Source organism: Camellia sinensis, chromosome 1, assembly GCF_055761805.1.
Source record: "Camellia sinensis isolate YWXY chromosome 1, ASM5576180v1, whole genome shotgun sequence".
Classification (NCBI taxonomy): domain Eukaryota; kingdom Viridiplantae; phylum Streptophyta; class Magnoliopsida; order Ericales; family Theaceae; genus Camellia; species Camellia sinensis.
Genome location: NC_138961.1, coordinates 38232078 through 38251413, shown reverse-complemented (window position 1 = coordinate 38251413; position 19336 = coordinate 38232078). Strand labels below are relative to the sequence as shown.

The window sequence follows — 19336 nt, the reverse complement described above, 5'->3', positions numbered from 1 at the left end:
ATTTCTAAGAAATTCATTACATACACACCCAGAAACAAAACAACAGAGAATGAATGGCCACAAATAAAAGCATCATATGGTGAATCCAAACATGATCATCACGTGGACTTGAAAGGGTTGGCACGACTTGGTGGTACAATCTCTCAATGCTTTATTACTTTTCAATAATGCTTTAGACCATTAAAAATGGTGCTCTAAAAGTATCACTAGTAATGTGGCAGTGAACGGGACCTATTATTTGCGTCTTGTGTTTTTTTTTTTTATTATTTAAGTGTTTGCCAACTCATTAACGGTATTTTAAAACACCACTTTTAATAAGATGTATCATTACCCATTATTTTTACATGTGTGGACCCTAAATGAGTGGTTTACTTACGTGGTCACCCCAAGCGCGGTCCTTGTTGAAGACGATTGCAGCACCAAGACTCCTTGCTGGGTTGATACCCGTGCCGGTTATGGGGATAGTGGCTAAGTAATTAATTAATCAATTTTAATTTGTAATTAATTAATTAATATAATTAATTAGTTAGTTTCATAGAATAGTTATAGTTAATTAGTTGATTTTGTAATAATTAACTTAGTTAGTTAGTTTATTCGGTTTGTAATAATTAAGTTAATTCGTAATAATTAGCTTAGCTAGTTAGTTTATTCGGACCTCCTGCACGAGGGTACAAATTGTAATAATGTGTATGTCTTCCAACTCCACATCTTTTTTCTTTTTATTTACTTGCTTATGATGGTTAGTTTAGGGCATCATGTTTCGTTTAGCATCTCTCATGTCTTGCATCCATTGCCTTGCATGTATTAAGCTTGGCGCATCATTCCAACTTGCATTGTTAGTTAATACTTCTTTGAATACTTACTTAGACCGCAGTAATTGCATATCGTATGCGTTGCATTAGCCATATTGCATAGTTAGGATCATGCATTTTTTTCTAACTCTTTTATCTTTTTAGCTTGGAATACTATGTGAGCTTTTATTTTGCTTTAGCATGATTGCATGAGTGTGAATGTTGCCATGTCAAAGCATGTCCACCATGAGGCTAAATGCTTAAGTGATAAACTGTTTGAATGTCTGTGGATAAAGGCTAATTGCTTGAATTTGAATAATTTGAATACTGTTCATATGCGATCACTTTTTCAAGTGGTACATATTCAAAACTTTTTTCAAACAAAACATGAAATCAAATGTTCTAATTTTCGCAAATTAATCTATACTTGTGCACATCACATAGTAAGGTTAACCTAATAATCGGAACAAAAGCATATAATGTAAATAAGAATTACATCATGATTAGTAGAGACCGATCTTTGATCGGGCAAGCGGGGGTGCTCAATTCATGACCTTCTCCTCTGGTAAATAAGCTCCCGAGCCGAAACAATCTTGATGATGATGGACACATGGATTTCCTAAATTTCTCAAAAATATTTAGGTGGCAACTCAGTATCTGGCAAACCAGTCCATTTTCGACAATTTGATTCAAAATCGATTTTCCAAAAGATTTGTCCGATTTGGACTCTTTTATGTTTATCTATTTCACATTGCACTTGTGAGATCAGATTCAGAACCGTAGGAGTCCGATACTGTAGGGCTGTTCGTCTTTCGAAAGGAGCGCGAAAAGTTGAGCTACACCATGACATCATCAACTCTTTTACCAAAGCTGGCAAGTATAGTAACCATGTGGTGATCTACATCCTTGGCTCTCAGGAAATAACGACCTTACCGACCGGTTGACTTTGCCATAATGTAGCAGTGCTGAATAGTTGGGATTCTTAGGTTAAGTCTCAACTGCTGGTTCAATTCTACTATACACATAATCATTCGATAAAAGTTCACATTAGGCTCGGAAGGGATTAACTCCCAATAACGTAGAACGGTCCTAAGAAGAGGATGGAGGGAGAAACGGACCCCACCCTCAGCGATTAACAGAAGAGAGAAGATAATGGTGTTCGTATCAGCCCTCTCCGTATCAACTACGGTGTCTGCAACAAGTGATAGTTGGACGTCGTCAAGGATTGAAAAATGACAATGTTGTGACTCGCTCCTCAAAGAGGCTTTGCTTTCAAATGTTTTGCCATTAACGATGGAATAAAAACAAAATGTGTACTAAATAAGACACAGGGACTGGAATGAGCGCAGAGGAAGAGAAGAGGGAACTTACAGGTTAAAGAAGAAGTTGAACAGTGGGAAGCGGAATCAAAATTGCAGAAGTCTTGAAGAAGAAAGGTTGATGTGAAGAATACCAAAGGAAGGAGCGAAGAGCCTTTCGATTCAAAGCATACGGAGTGATAGTTTTCAAATCGCATTAAATGAATGTTAGATACGATGGGACGGGAAGTTGTAATGATTTCACATCGCGTCGGAAGTTGTTATGATTTCACATCGCGTCGGAAGTTGTAATGTTGAATTATAATGTGTTGAGAATTGGAAAAGATCACAATTTTGAAACTTACTTATCTAATTTCGAGGACGAAATTCTTTAAAGGAGAGAGGTTATAGAGATCCCGGTTTTCCCTTCATTGTTTATTGTATTCCGGACTCGGTTCCGTGGATGATTGTTGTTATCCGTATCGTATTTTCGTCCTTTAATTCTTTATATTTGAGTTTTGGGATGTGTTGAGCAGGTTTGAAACAGGTTGGTTGTGTTTAGAAACAAATAGCTTATGCCCAGATTTTGGCCTTCACGCTCGAGCGTGGCTTTTCATGCTCAAGCGGGCCTTTTTGCATTTGCTCCTCCGCTCAAGCGGGCAGTTTGACGCTCAAGCGGGATTATTCAGCCTCCAATATTTTTCCTGCAAGACATCGGACGCTCGAGCGTCCACTTTCAAGCTTGAGCGAGGGCCTTCGTCTGCAGAACTTCTGGAAGTGTGCATTCCATGCTCGAGCAGCGCTTTTCACGCTCAAGCGAGAGTCTGTGTCTGACGCTCGAGCGAGGCGTTCCATACTCAAGCGGACTGTGATGTATATCAATCCAAGAAGAAGCTTTTTGGATCACTTTTTCAACTTTCTCTCTCTCTCCCTAGCATTTCTAAACCCTATTTTGAGAGCTTCTCTCTACATACACCTTCTCTCTAGAAAAACACTTGGTTCTTGGGTGTCTCAACCCTAGTCTCTTTGAAGAAAATGTAGAGCTTGGTGTGGGCTTCGCTTTGATCCGAAAAACATTGGGTTTGGAGCACTTTCGAGTTTGTTCATCATCTCCTTTGAGTCTCTTCACTTGAGGTAGGGATAACTACTCATATTTATGGCCTTTGACATAAGCACGTAGTCATTTTGATTTAATGTTGAAGTTGGAGATTTTGGGGTGTTAGGGTTTCAAAACTTGAAATGTATAAAGAGGGGTTTTGTTCTTTTTGAACTATACATGTGTATATGGGTCTTAAAATGAGGTTATTGATGTTTATTGATGATATTTGGACCTTTGGGTCAATGTTGAGAAAATTGGAAAAATGCCTTAGTTGGGTTTAATCGAGTCATTAGTGTAATTAATGAAATTAATTATGAGAATGTGAAATTGGTTTGGAAATAATAAAATTGGAAAGTTATGAGGTGGAATGGTGTAGTTGGATTGATCAATCACTAGCCTATGAAAATGTTGATAATTTATCTGTTTGATAATTTATTATCTGTTTAGAAATAATTGTTTTGGGCTATCGGTGGAGGATAGTCTTGATTGTTGTAGACACTGCATGTTGTTTAGGTAAATTAAAACTAATCAGTTGAGTATGTCATTGAATATGACGGATGGAACAACACATTGAATATGTGCTTTGCTTGATCATTGTATATGATGAGTGTTTAAATACATTGTATATGTATATTGTTTGGGATGAGATAGGGGATGTACTCCACGGTTTGGGAGGAGATATGGGATGTACTCCTAAACCGGTTTGGCAGGAGATAGGGGATGGACTCCATTGATAACTAAGTTAGCCGGAGTGTCCAGGGTGAAAGTCCCGAAATCTTGATTACGTTTGCATAACGTAGATGAATTGAAGTGTTGAAGTATTATTAATATGAGTTGTAGCCTCATTTAGAATTGATGTATGGAAATGTTAATGATATGAGTTCTAGGCTCATTTTAATTGATCATGATCGAAGTATTGTTAACATGAGTTGTAGCCTCATTATAAACTGTCTGGATGAATAGAGAACCATAGCTATGAATTGGTTTGGATAATGAAACGAAAAAATGATTGATATACTTATAAATATCTGTGAATATGGATTGGTTATGAAAGAGATGTACGTCTGTTTATATGAGTTAAACATTTATCAAAAGCTAATGTTTTAGTTATCGTTCATATTATGTTTAGCATATCTCTACTGGGCATTGGCTCCACCCTATATGGGACATCGCTTTCAGGTACAGGTGATTTGCCGCCTCCAAGGCCTTAGCTTGGAAGGTTTTGGGAGTTGAAGACTCTTTTGGTTGTTTTGTTATTTTTGGTGTTACATGTAAATTCAAGTCAAGGGCTTAATGTGTTTAGATTTAAAACTCTATTTTTTTGTAACCAAATGTTGGCTTGGAAAGTTGTAAGCCCGTAAGGCATTTACTTTTGTTGTTAACATGTAATACTTTTGAACTAAATACTCTGATGAATGGAAATATGTTTTATTCTTTTATGTCTATGGATGTCTTGAATGATTGGTTTATATGTATTATTTTGAGGGCGTTACAGGCTGTTAATTGTCGGGGGATTGTCGAACTATGTCGATGTTATGTTATGTGGTTGGTGTTTGGTACTAATATTATAGATTGTTAGTGGGAGGCTTAATGGTATGACAATGCGGCTTTGGGATGATGTTTTGTAGGTAAATGAGAACGTTACAACCTATACACCTCCCCAAGAAAACGCAAATGATTTAACATCAATAATGTAACACCAAGTAGGTAACATCAAAAATCCCCACAATCACTCCACAAGATCCCAAAAAAAATGAAAATGTTAAATCATATCTTATCCACATGCACTTCATCCCAAAATGTAACGCCCTCAAAATAAAACATATAAACCAATCATTCTTGACATCCATAGACATAAGCGAAATAAACATATATTCATTTATCAGAGTATTCATTACAAAAGCATTACATGTTGACAACAAAAGTAAATGCCCTACGGGCTTACAACTTTCCAAGCAAACACTTGGTTACAAAAAGGAGAGTTCTAACTCTAAACGCATTAAGCCATTGGCTTGAATTTACATGTAACACCAAAAATAACAAAACAACCAAAAGAGCCTTCAACTCCCAAGAATCTTCCAAGCTAAGACCTTGGAGGCGGCATAGCACCTGTACCTGAAAATGATGTCCCATATAGGGTAAGTCAAAGCCCAGTAGAAATATGCTAAACCAAACATGAAAAATAACTAAAACGTTAGCATTTGATAAATGGTTAACACTTGTAAACCAACTCACAACATTTCCCAGTTCAACGACAATTACATTCTTGTTTCATTCCACTTCCCTTTATTTATCCAATTCAATTCATAGACATGGCCCATTATTCAGTCAAACAATTTAAATGAGACTACAACTCATATTAAATTACTTCCGATACACACAATTCACATGAGACTACAACTCATATTAAAATACTTCCAATATCAACATCATTCAGATGCATATAAGGTTTTGGGACCTTCACCCTAGACACTCCGGCCAACTTAATTATCAATAGAGTACATCCACTATCTCCTCCCAAACAATGGAGTATATCCCCTATCTCCTCCCACACAAATATACATATGCAATGTATTTAAACACTTCATCATATACAATGATTAATCAATACACATATTCGATATATTAATCCATCCGTCATATTCAATGACATAACTCAGTCGATTAGTTTCAGTTTTCCCTATCAACATGCAGTGTCTACAACAACCAAGACTATCTTTCACCGATAGCCTAAAACAATTATTTCTAAATAGATAATAAATTATCAAACAGATAAATTATCTACAATTTCAAAGGTGAGTGATTAATCAATCCAACTCCACCATTCAATCTCATAACTTCCCATTTCATGATTTTCAATCAATTTTACATTTTCATATCTCCCAAATTAATTATACAAATTAATCAATCACATTAAATTAGGGCTACTTCCCCATTTTCTCAAATATTGCACCCAAGGCCAAATTTCATCAATCATACACAATAACATCAAGGGACCACTCATACACTTGGAACCCCAAAAATAGAAAACCCCTCTTTTATAAATTTCAATTTCAAACCCTAACCTTTCCAAAACTCCCAAACAACACCATTTATACAAAATACATAACATTTATATTAAAACTTATGGAAAGGAGTAGGTTATCCATACCTCAAATTTCGGAGCTCAAAGGAGAAGATGAACCAAGCAAGTGGTGACTCCAAAGGTGGCGAAATCAACTTCTATTCGGATGGAAATAGAGGTCTTGAGAAGCTCCAACACTTTAATGAAAGCACAAGGATTGGGTCTCACTAAATCAAGATCAAAATGTAGAGAGAGAGAGAGAGAGTATTCTAGAGTGAGAAGCTCTCAACCTAGGGTTTTGGAATGCTTTAGAGAGAGAGAGAGTCGAAAAAGTGATTCAAAATGGCTTCTTCTCGAACTGAAATACACACAGTCCGCTCGAGCGTGGAACGCCCCGCTCGAGCATCAGACACAGACTCCCGCTAGAGCGTGAAAACGGACGCTTGAGCGTCGAAAGCACACTTCCAGATTCTGCAGACCTTCGGAAAAAACATACTGAAGGCTAAAGAATCCTGTTCGAGCGTCAAACTACCCGCTCGAGCAGAGGAGCAATTGCAAAAGGGCCCGCTCGAGTGGGGAGGTCAAAATCTCGGCAGAACCTATTTGTTTCTAACACAACCAACCTGCTTCAAACCTGCTCAACACATTCCAAAACTCAAATACAAAGAATTAAAGAACAGAAACGCGACACTGACAACAACAATCATTCACGGAACAAAGTCCGGAATACACTAAATAACGGAGGGAAGACCGGGATCGCTATACAAAAAAACATCAAAAACATAATCACAATAAGGGACAAACAAGTAAACTCAAATTTTACTAAATCTAACCAATAATACATATTACAAATAAAAATGACTATTTGGTTTATAAAAAAACATGTAGGACTAAATGGACTAACATTTTTCCAAATGGGATTTATGAGTAATTTTACCTATAAATTAATATGAAGACATCAAAATAAGATAAAATATATATATAAAATACAAAAGAAAATTAATTTGATCCATACGATATATATAATTAAGCACATTTTGTCATATTTATTTATTTATTTGTATATTGACATAAGTTTTTTTTCAAATATCATAATAATTAAATTAAAATATCAACTATATAAAGGAAATCTCACAACGACAAAACTAAATACATGATGAAAAATATATGAAAAATAAATATTTCTCAAATAGAGTACATCTAAAATTAGTTATTATAATTGAAATTCAATTTGTGTAGAATTTTATATGTAAACAAAAACAAACATATTGATATGACTTTTTTAGAAAAAATTAAGGGCAAATTACATATACACCCCTTGAGGTTTGGCTAAATTACAGATACACCCCTGAGGTTTCGGAAATTACATCCCGCCCCCTGAGGTTTGTATTTTTATAACAATTTGCCCCCTGAGGTTTATATTTCATAACAAATTACCCCCTAATTTCTTATGCAAATATAGCATTCAGGGGGGAATTCGTAATTTCTCAAACCTCAGGGGGGCATTTGTAATTTAGCCAAACCTCGAGGGGTGTATATGTAATTTGCCCAAAAATTATTAAGCATGCCACACACGATTATTACAATATGTTTAAATTTTGTATTTTGATAATTTTTTAAAAATTAAAATATTGTTCTATGAAATTGAATAGAATAATCATTAGATATATGATAGAATTATGTGATATGATATGTATCATTTTTTGATTTGTTATACAACTAATAATATAGACTCCAATTCTATTACTATATCAGTTTAGATTAATTTATGAGTTTTTAACATTTCTTTCGAATTTATAAAAAATAAAATAAAATAAAATAAAAATTATGGTGTGTAACATTTCTCAACAAATAAATATAAAACAAATATTAAGATAATTCTCTCATCCAAAAAAACTACTAAGATAATTCATTAAACTAATAAAGAAGTAGAAGAAAATACATATATATACAAATGACTAATTTTTTTAATACATAAATCATACTTGCATAACAAATAACTAATTTTGTTAATAAGTAAATCAACAATTTTTAATAATATGAAAAATATTTTTCAATTAATAATTTTGTTAATAAATAAATTATTAAGTCAAATAACAGTTTTTAATGATATGAGAAATATTTTTTAATAAACAACATTGATAATTTATTATTGCCTAGGAGATTAAAAAAAATTCCTGAGTATTGTATTAAATTAAAATTTATAATAAACGATAGTTGTAATTTCTAGTATTATAGGACCGAATCATATTTTAAACAAATCTTATGATTGTATTTGTAATTTGTTCAAAAATAAAAGATTGATATTTCATAATTAACTAAGAATATTTACGTAATTATGAAAAAACTTATTTCATAATTGATCAAGAATATTTTTATAATTACAAAAAAAAAATTCCTCAATATATAAGTCACCATTAATAAATTATTTAAAATAAAATAATATAATAAAAAAATAATAAATTTAAACGCTTCATATATATATATATATGATATAATTTAAAAAAATGCTTGAGAACACTAAAAAGGGATCACTAGATGGAGTACTAATGATGTGGCAGTGTCCCGCTCACTTTCTATGTCTTGCTTTTATTTTTTTATGAAAAATGCTTGGGAGCACTAATTAGTGCTCCTACTAATTAGGTGGCAGTGGGTCCCGCCATTAATGATGTGATGTTTTGGTCTTGGAGTTGTGTTTTTTTTTTTTTTTTTTTACTTTTTTAATGCATTAGTGCTATTAGTGGTGATGTTTTTAGTGAGATGAATCATTGTTGTTTTTTTATTATTTTTTTGTCATTTCTAATATATTAGTGTTATTAGTGATATATTTTTTAGTAGTTTAAATTATTATTATATAATTTATGGACTCTCCATGTGACATGGTACAGAAACAACAAAATTAGTGGGCCTTCAAGTCTATGTTTGTCGGGGAGTCATTCTTGCCAATGTCGATGCCATCTGCACAAGCATTATTGAGTTGTCTTTAAGGGGTTGTTTGGCTTAGAGTTATATTAGTATATTTTTTAACACTTCTCAAATAATCTTTAAAATTAAAATATACAGGCTTCAAGTTGTCTTTATTTATTTTTAACTCCGTAATAAAGTTGATTTATATAGTGAATGAGGCCTTTGTCAATCTTGCCAACAATCAATAATGGGGAAATTGTAAAATGGGGAAATTGTAAAAAGTCTAGTACATTTTTATAATAGTGTAATTCTCTCGTGTGCATGATATAAATTTATTTATGTGTTTTTTTATAAATTCAAAATTTATTTTTGTGCTTGATGCAATTCTTTCTACGTGTTAAAATTTTAAAAATATATATATATATATATATTCTTATTTATAATATAATTATTTTGTAACTATATCGTCTATCTACAAGGAATTGGGGTCACTGCTGTGACAAAGGCCCAGCAGTGACTGTTGTGCTTCATTTTGTGATGTATTATGAGATTATTTTTATGATATGAACCATTCATTTTGTAGGGTTTGTTGAGTACTTTAAGCCTACCAAAAATTATATTAATCGGATACCAATAACTATATGATTGATAACCAAAAAAACAAACAAGAAGTTTTTCTTTTAAAAAATAGTATAAAAATATGCAATTCGATCATATAGTTGTTGATATCCGATTAATATGATTTTTGGTAGGCTTGAAGTTCTCAACAAATCCTACAAAATGAACGATTCAGATCATAAAAATAATCTCACAATACATCACAAAATGAACCACAATAATTATTACTGTGCGTTTGCCACAGCTGTGACCCAAGTCTCCTATCTACAATTTTTCTATCAATAATTGTGGGTTGTCCATGACGTAGGCCAACTGTAACCACGTGGTTCATATAACAAGTACACGCGTTATTAAAATGAGAAATGTTGGGGATCCGAAAGACTTTTCATGAAAATAATCATGAAAGATTTATAATTTTTAAATTACCTTAATTAGTGTGTGATATTTTATTCTAAGTATAATTCAAATGTCACAAATCTTTCATGATCATTATACCTAGTATTGCTATATTAAAATTATATAAAATATCATCAAATCTGTTAAAATTACGTCGATTCATATTATTTTATTTACTAATTACAAATTAAATTTTAAATTTTATAATTTTTCTTCAAAATTAATTCGTTCCGTTATAGTTAATATATATATATATTAACTTCTAACAAAATATTAAAATAAAATTAAGTGTAAGAAAGTTTTAATATGTAAAATTTATTACAAATTAGTAGTTATATATATGAAAAATATTATATAAAATTAATTTGTGTTATATATATATAAATATTATGTAAATTAATATTATATATAATGCAAATGTTTCATAATTGTAGCAAACTATTATGAAGAATATTTTCAATTAATTAGCAAACTAAAACCACCCCAAACCGTATAATTTCTTTATTTGTCAATCCTTCATTCACAATTTCATTTATAATTTTAATTTTAAACTACCTGAAACAAACATAGAATAATATAATTGGAACAATTCTATAAATATTAACATTTTTACTGGTTTTTTTTATATTAAAAATACAATATATTTTTAGTTTTATCTTGACAATTAGGAAAAAATCCAACTTATTGACTAATTGGCTTATTTAAATCAATCAGTTCTTTAATTTTTTACACATTTTTTTTTATAAAAAATATTAAAAAAATTAAAATATTTTTCTTACTTTCTAAAATAGGCCTTAAGAAAAATTTTATTAAGAATTTTATTACTCAATCAATTTAGAGAAATTCTAATATACATCTCTTGAAAAAAGGTATATCATATGTACTCTAATTATGATCAATTTTCTTTTTTAGTTATGACATTTTAATTATAACTTATAAAATTTTTTATTATACATTATGTTCTATTTAATTATGATAATTTTTTTATAATAAAAACTAAAAAAAATATAAAAGTATCACTTTTTCTTTTTTAATTACGGAGTATTTCCCATCAAGTTTTAAGACACCACGTGATTCTGTTGCTGTCAATATTGCAGCCCTTTCTTTTACAGTTGTCATACACGTGGTGGTGGTCCGAACATCTTTTTATAGTAAATTAAACTTACCTCCCCTCCCGAAATTTCTGACAATTATAAAAAATTCTCTTATTATTTTAATAATTACAAAAAAAATTTTTATTTTTTTGTTGGATATTGTTAAGTTTTTCTCTGCCTATTAATTTAAGCCAAACAATGTTAACTTGGTTATGTAAATAATCATAATATCCTTTACACTTAATACTCTTTAATTATAATTTATCTATATATTAAATTATTATTTTATTTCTCACAACAATTTTTAATTTTTTTTAATTTTATTTATTTATTTTTTTTTTGTATTCCCTTGACTTTATATTTTTTTCCACTATAAGTTTTGAATTTTTATAAGTTTAAAATAAAAAAATCATCCATTAATGAAATTAAGAAAGAATATCCATATTTTTTATTTGAATTAAATTTGAGATTTAATTTAATAAAAATAATTTAAATGAAAGAAATTATAGCGATCCCGGATTTCCCTCCATTTGGTTGTCGTATTCTGGACTTAGGTTCCATAGTGTTGGTTGTTGTATATATCTTGTTTTCATCCTTTAATTATCTGTATGCGAGTTTTGAGATGTATTGTGCAGATTTGTTACAGGTAAGTAGTGAGTTTAAACCAATAGTTGCTGCCCAGAATTTTGTTTGTTCGCTCGAGCGAGCTCTGTGTTTTAGCTCCTTCACTCGAGCCAGGGTTCCTTCGCTCGAGCGTGCATCTGCGTCTGCGTCTGGTTCTGAACCTGAGAGTTGCATTTCTTGGCTCGAGCGAGCGAGGACTATGTTTTGGGTTTCTTCGCTCGAGCATGCTTCTGGGTTTCAGACCTGAAGCTTCGATTTGTTGGATCAAGCGAGGCTTTCTACGCTCGAGCGAGGTTTCTTTGTGTCTGGTCGCTCGAGCGAGCCTTGAATATATCAGTTGGCAGCAGCGGGGTTACACTTCATTTCTTCACCATCTTTTTTACCCAAACCCTAGATCCGGCTGCTCCCTCTCTCTCTACATACCTTCTCTCTAAGATTCCATCTACTTCTCGAGTGTTTCTACCCTAATCTCTTTGTAAAAAAGATAGAGGGCGGTGTGGGCTTCACTTTAATCTGAAAAATAGTGGATTTGGAGCACTTTGGGTTTTCTTCATCTACTCCTTTGGGCTTCTAACTACGAGGTAGGGATAACCTACTCCATTCTATGAGTTTTAACATAAATTTTAGTCATTTTGATTAGATGGTGTTGTTGGGTAATTTCGAAAAAAGTTAGGGTTTGATGTGTAATTTATAAAAGGGAGTTTTCAAATGTTAAACTTCATGTGTATGTGAGACCTTGGAAAATGGGATTATTGTTGTTAAATTGATGAAATTGAACATTAGGGTTGATAATGAAAAAAGGGAAAAAATGCCCTAATTATGTTGAATAATTAATTTGGGGAAATGTGAAATTGGGTTGGAAATCATGAAATTGGATGGAATTGTAATTTAATGGTGTGGTTGGATTAATTTATCACCCACTTTATGAAATTGTTGATTATTTATCTGTTCGATAAATTTATTATCTGTTTAGAGACAACTGCTTTGGGCTATCGGTGGAGGATAGTCTTGATTGTTGCAGACATTGTATGATGATTAGGGAAAACTGAAACTAATCACATTGAATATGTCATTGAATATGACGGTTGGAATAATACAGCAAATGTGTGTATTGATTGATCATTGTATATGATAAGTGTTTAAATACATTGTATATGTATGTTGTTTGGGAGGAGATATGGGATGTACTCCATGGTTTGAGAGGAGATACGGGATGGACTCTCAAACCTGTTTGGGAGGAGATAGAAGATGGACTCCACTGATACAGCAAATCTTTGTATCATTTGAAATATGGAAGTGTTTTAATATGAGTTATATTCTTATGTGAATTATGAAGTATGGAAGTGTTTTAATATGTGTTATAGTCTCATTGAATTGTTTGGCCAGGTTCTGAGCCATAATTATGAATCGAAACTGTATAAGTGAAGGAAACTGAAATGAAAAATGGATGTACTTGATGTTGAATTAAAAAGTGTTGTAAGTTGGTTTATAAGTGTTAACCATACATCAAATGCTATTGTTTTAGTTATTTCTCATACTTGGTTTAGTATATCTCTACTGGACATTGACTCACCCTATATAGGACATCATTTTCAGGTTCAGGTGATATACCACCTCCAAGGACATAGCTTAGGAGGCTGAAGATCCCTTTTTTGTTGTTTACCTTTTTGTGTATTACATGTAAATTCAAGCCGATGGCTTAATGTGTATGAGTTAGTACTCTCTTTTTTGTTTTGCAACCAAGTGTTGGCTTGGAAAGTTGTAAGCCCGTAGGACATTTACTTTTGTTGTCAACATGTAATACTTTTGTGATAAATACTCTGATAAATAGATGTACATTTTATTCTCTTGAATATATTGTCAATTTCTTGTATCATGAATGTATAAATTATGAGTTTATTTTGAGGGCGTTACAGAAACAAAGATGAAGATATAGATTTTAGATGTAATAAATAACAAATTATTTAAGCATTTTATTATTTTCAAATAATTTATTTCTTCAAGTAAAATTCTATTTTAATTAGATGTAAGAATGACAAATTTAAAAAGTTTATTATTCTCAAATAATTTTTTATCTTTCATTTCCCATCATCTAATTTTAATTTAATGTAACGTGATTAAATATTTTTTTTACTTTTATATTTATTTTTATAAGTTTTATGAGGTAACATTTGGTAATTTTTATAAGTCAATTTTTTTATTATAAATATGAAACGTTATTATATTTATTTTTCTTTTAAGAAAAATTAATACACAAATATGTTTACAAAACGAAAGAAAAATTCATGCTTCGTAAGTTGCTATGATATCAGGTGATACTAGGTAACATTGATGAAAGAGAAAAATTGAGAAAAAAATAGAGAGAATAGAACAAATAATGATGATAATAATAAATTATATGGTGTTGCAATTTTCTACAGTGACACTATAAAAAATGAATGAGAAAATAAATAGAAAAAAATGAAAGAAATAAAATAAATAAAATGAAAAGAGAGGGATAATTTCTCCAAATATGTATTTTTCATACGACAAAAAATCAAATACTTATATGTATTTTGAAATTTTTATTAAAATTCTAATTTCTCAATATAATTATTTTTAAAATTGGTGGCCTTTTTAAAAAATAAAACATCTTTTATACTTTGTTTCGTAATTTTCAAATAAATGATTGTATTTAATGTAGTATAAGGTTTAATGGTTATCAATTTATTAACTCTATTTTTTTTTTTTTGGGGGGGGGGATAAATAACGTTTGGTTATTCTACTATATATATGTTTGCCTTAACAATTTAGAATTTTTTTAAATATTGTATAGAATTTGATAATTTTATTTAACATTATTAAAATAATGCGGGTCTTTATTAATTTTTTGTAAAACCTCAAAAGAGGTGAATGAAATTTACTATTTGAATATATAAGGGTAATTTTGAAATTTTTTTCTTGTAGTATATGACGTCCGCTTGATATCATCATATTCTGTTAAATAAATTAATAGAAGATTAACGATAAAGAAATTTTAATAATAGTTTTAAAAGTAAGAATAGTTTTTGTAATTATTAAAATTATAAGATATCCTTATAATTATCAGAAAGAGGTGAGTGTAAGAGCATCCACATCAGGCTCTCTACAATAGCGTTGAAGCTATTGTAGAGAGCAAAAGCTATAAATACGTGCTCCATCAGACTCTCTATAGCAACCATTCATTTTGACTTTGCTATAGTGTCTCACCTGATTAAGCGAGACACTGTTCATAGGTTAATTTATTTTTTATTTTATTTTCTTTCCTGCTCTTCTTTCTCTCGCCAACAATAACACCATCTCTCATACCACCATTACTGTCAACACTTACCAGAGCCATCTCACAAATTTCATTCTTACCATCTTGCAAGTTCATCAGGCTCTCTCTCTCTCTCTCAATCATGTATTAGTTGATGCCTGTGCGAAGTAGAACTGAACTGAAGCGAAACTAGGCCAAAATGCTATGGCCAATCGTCCCCCCGATGTCTGAAATGAAATCTAGCCAAGTCACAAAACCAATGGCTGGGTGATTCTGCTACTCTAGTGCACTGGTTTGAAAAAGATAAAAGAATAAAAAATAATATTTTAATGAAATAGAATCTTAGAATTAAGAATTTGATGGAGTGCGTATATAAAAAAAAAAAGATACTAGCTAAAATATAAAAGTAGATTTTAGATTATAATTTAACACAAAATTTGCCAAGACTTATGCAGATGCTATAATTTAGGGTTCATTTGGCAATGACTTTTTTAGTTGGCTTTTTAAATTTTTTGACTTTTTTAGCCTAAGACTTTTAATTTTTTGATTTTTTTGCTTGACTTTTTATTTGTGAATGCCAATTTTTTTTGTTTGACTTTTTAATTTTTTTAATAATAATAATAATTATTATTATTATTATTATTATTATTGTCTATATATAATTATTTAGCCGAATAAGAAAACCAAAGCAGGGCTTGCTCTTTTATCTTTTTGACCATTTTGATCAACAAACAAAACTGCATGATTCTCGTTCATTTGAATGTTGCAGCTTTTTCTTTTACAGTTGTCAATACACATAGTGGCGGTCGGAAAACCTTTTTATCTTTTTGACCATTTTGATTGCCAAACAAAAGACCTATTTGGTAAGGCTTATAAGCTGATTATTTCAGCTTTTAACTTAATTTAAGTTAAAATAGTGTGTTTGGTACAACTTAAGTTACCAACTTGTAGCTTAAACTAAGTGTAGACACCCCATTTTGACCGGCCCTAAGACTTGGGCGCTTTCTTTTGATTACACAATGATGAAAACAGGAATATGCTATCTCACAAAATTCTCAGTAAAAAGATGGAATATAAACTTTAATCCTAGTCTTACACCTGTTTTGCCAAATTATTTTAGACTCCTTCTCCATTTTCTTTCCCTTTATTATGTATTATATATATATATATATATATTATGTTATATTATTATATAATATTTTATTAAATTTATTCAGTACCCTGGTTTCACCCACGCACCATACTTTTGTATATATATAATATTATATTATATAAGGGTATTATTCCTCATTTGAAAAAAAAAAAGAAAAATTCACTACACTCCCATCGTGCGTCTTTTTGTTTTCTGTGCCTTTAGACCCGCTTTGGTCAAATTATGTTGCATATTTGGCCTACTAAAATATATTTTATTAGTCCACGTATTTTAATTTTACGTATTTGTGTGTTTTTATATATTTTTCTGGGTATTTGTACATGTATTTATGCTAATAATCTCTTTTATATATTATTATATTGTAAAGTGCATAGTAATTTTACTGTGCATTTCACAGTAAAATCACTGTGCATCTTTTGAAATCAATTCCTTCCACCACCGTTTCTTCTTTTGTCTTTTTCTTAGAATTATTTTCTATAAAAGGGGGAAGATCAGAGAAGGAATGAAGGATTTTTTGGGCAGGGGGAGAGATTACAAGAGTCAAAAAATTGGGAGAGAGAATAAAAAAAAAGGGAATTGGTGCGAGGGAATATTGAGAGAAAAAGAATCAGAAAGAAGGAACTGTTAAAGTTGTAATTCCAAATTTTAACTGAGAATTGATAACACATTCCACAGACTTGAGGGTAATCAAAAGAAAGTTTGTGAATCAGAAAATTCATCATGTCCCCGAAAGGTGAGTTTTCGCAAACTTTCATTTAATTTCAAAATGTGATATAATTTGTTTAAGTACTTTATTTATTGTTTTTCATAATATTTTTTTTTATCGCTTTAAATGGTCGGTTGAACCACCTAATTTTACTACTTTATCTGCTGTAATTTACGGTTGTATATAAACTGCTGTAATTTACATAAAATGTTGTAGTTTACTATTTATAAATTGTTGTAATTTTATCGCTTTAAATGGTCGATTGAACCACCTAATTTTATTACTTTATCTGCTGTAATTTACGGTTGTATATAAACTGTTGTAATTTACATAAAATGTTGTAGTTTGCTATTTATAAATTGTTGTAATTTTATCACTTTAAATGGTTGGTCGAACCACCTAATTTGTTAAAAGATGTGACCCCGCCAAATGAATAGTGATCGGTGGTGAATAGTAACCTCCGGCGGTAAATAGTAACTTCCGGCGGTGAATAGTAACCCCGACGATGAATAGTACCTCCGGCGATGAATAGTACCTCCGGCGATGAATAGTAACAGCGGATGAAAAATGCCCGGTAAGATGAATAACGATCAAGAAAGGTGAATAGTAATTGTCATGATGAATAGTAACTTCCGGCAGTGAATAGTATCTCGGGATGAATAGTGCTCCCGCAAAAATAAGTTTCCCCGAACAAAACGGAGCAGTCTTCCTACGTCAAGCAAAATATTTTCAGGCGCACATGAAGTTTCTTTATTTTATTTTATTTTATTTTATTTTATTTTATTTTATTTTATTTTTTATATTTTGAGAGTTTGTGAGGTTTTTATTTTGTTGTAATATTCCTTTCTCTCTCTCTTATCTGGTTTGTAATAATTTATTCAGAGCGTTGTAATAATTCCCCGCCCCGCTTCTTTCTATCCCGTTCTTTTACTTGCTTTCTTTATTTGTACATAAACATCATATTTATTTTTCATCATAGTTATGCTTCGCATCCATGTTTCATGCATCTTGATTCGGCTAAGTTTGCATTTGTGGATTTAATCAATTCCTATGTGATTATGTGCGCTACCTCATGTTCTTGAGATGATTCACATATCATATTTTAGAGGCTGAATCTTTAGTTGCATCTCATGAGTGAATTGCATTAGGATTTTGTATATAAGATCATGCATGTTTTACTAACTTTGTTTTGTAGCTTGTTCGCGGGTCGCCAAACATATAAGTTTTTATGCTTTAGCATCCCGTTTGTGTATGTTTTTCTTACTATGTTTAAGCATCCTACCATGTGGCTATTTGCTTATGTGATATAATTGTATGAATGCCAGTGGATGGAGGTTGTGTCGCTTAATTTGGAATGATGTTGATTTTCATGTTTGTAAACTCAATTTATTTGAGTTATACATTTTCAAAACTCTTTCAAAACTACATGAAATCAAGTTGTTCCAAAATGGGTGACATAGTCTATACTTGTATGCTTCACATAGTAAATTTTAGGATTTATTAACTAATCAGAACATGAACATATAAATAAAATAAAATTCATATCATGGTTAGTAAAGGCCGATCTTTGATCGGGTGGGCGGGGGTGCTCATTATTGACCTTCCCCTCTCATACCTAAGGTTCCGAGCCAAGCATCCTTGGTAACGACGAACAGTGGCCTTGGCACGAGTCATGGGTTTCCTAATTTTCCCAAAATAAATATTAGGTGGCGACTCTGAGATCTGATGACGCAGTCCATTTTTGACAAAATTGTAATAAAATGGATTTTCAATAAAAGTTGCCAAATCTGGACTCTCATCTATGTTTCACATTGCACTCGTGAGAATAGATCAAAGAGATCTCGGGAGTCCGAACTGTTTAACGCGCACGGGCACCCCCCGGGCATGTTACAGTTTCTGGCGACTCTGCTGGGGATTTTATGAAACCTTGACTCGAACTCCATGATATGACCTTTATTTTCAATTATATGTCCATTGCATTACATTCATTGGTGCACTTCAAGTCCTTGTGTTGCCCAGATACTGGTGGGAGCACAGGTAAGCTTTTTGTGACACTACACCTATTTTTACGATACTTTAGAGGCCTTGTGTTGTAACCTTTTGAGATTTGTCAAAAGGGTAGCTTTGCTATGTAGCCCTGCTATCTAGCTTTGCTATCTAAGGTTCTCAGACTCCGAAGAGAGGCTATTTGACTCTTCTGATTTCCTGGGATCTTTATTGGTTATGACCCAAAGGACTCTTTGGTAACGTCACCTTGGCTTCAACCCGTAAAATAGAGCCAACCTTGTACATATGGTGAGCTATAGTAC

General features: G+C 31.6%; 2 long non-coding RNA genes across 4 annotated transcripts in view; one reads left to right on the top strand and one right to left on the bottom strand.

Moving 5' to 3' along the window:
* LOC145823752 (uncharacterized) overlaps nucleotides 1-19336 on the top strand; it is an 84634-nt gene that overhangs the window by 15811 nt on the left and 49487 nt on the right. The window contains exon 1 of one of the 3 annotated variants that reach the window (XR_014365885.1): nucleotides 11860-12472. The exons of 1 other annotated variant lie outside the window; for it this stretch is intronic. This is a non-coding gene — a long non-coding RNA (uncharacterized LOC145823752). Of the gene's footprint in view, nucleotides 1-11859; nucleotides 12473-14976; nucleotides 15436-19336 lie in introns of those variants that run through there. One more of the 3 variants, XR_014365886.1, reaches the window with a different exon arrangement.
* Nucleotides 5044-7141, bottom strand: LOC145823762 (uncharacterized). Its single transcript, XR_014365888.1, has 2 exons — nucleotides 6340-7141; nucleotides 5044-5303 (listed from the first exon to the last, which is right to left on the bottom strand). It is a non-coding gene; the product is annotated as an uncharacterized LOC145823762 (long non-coding RNA).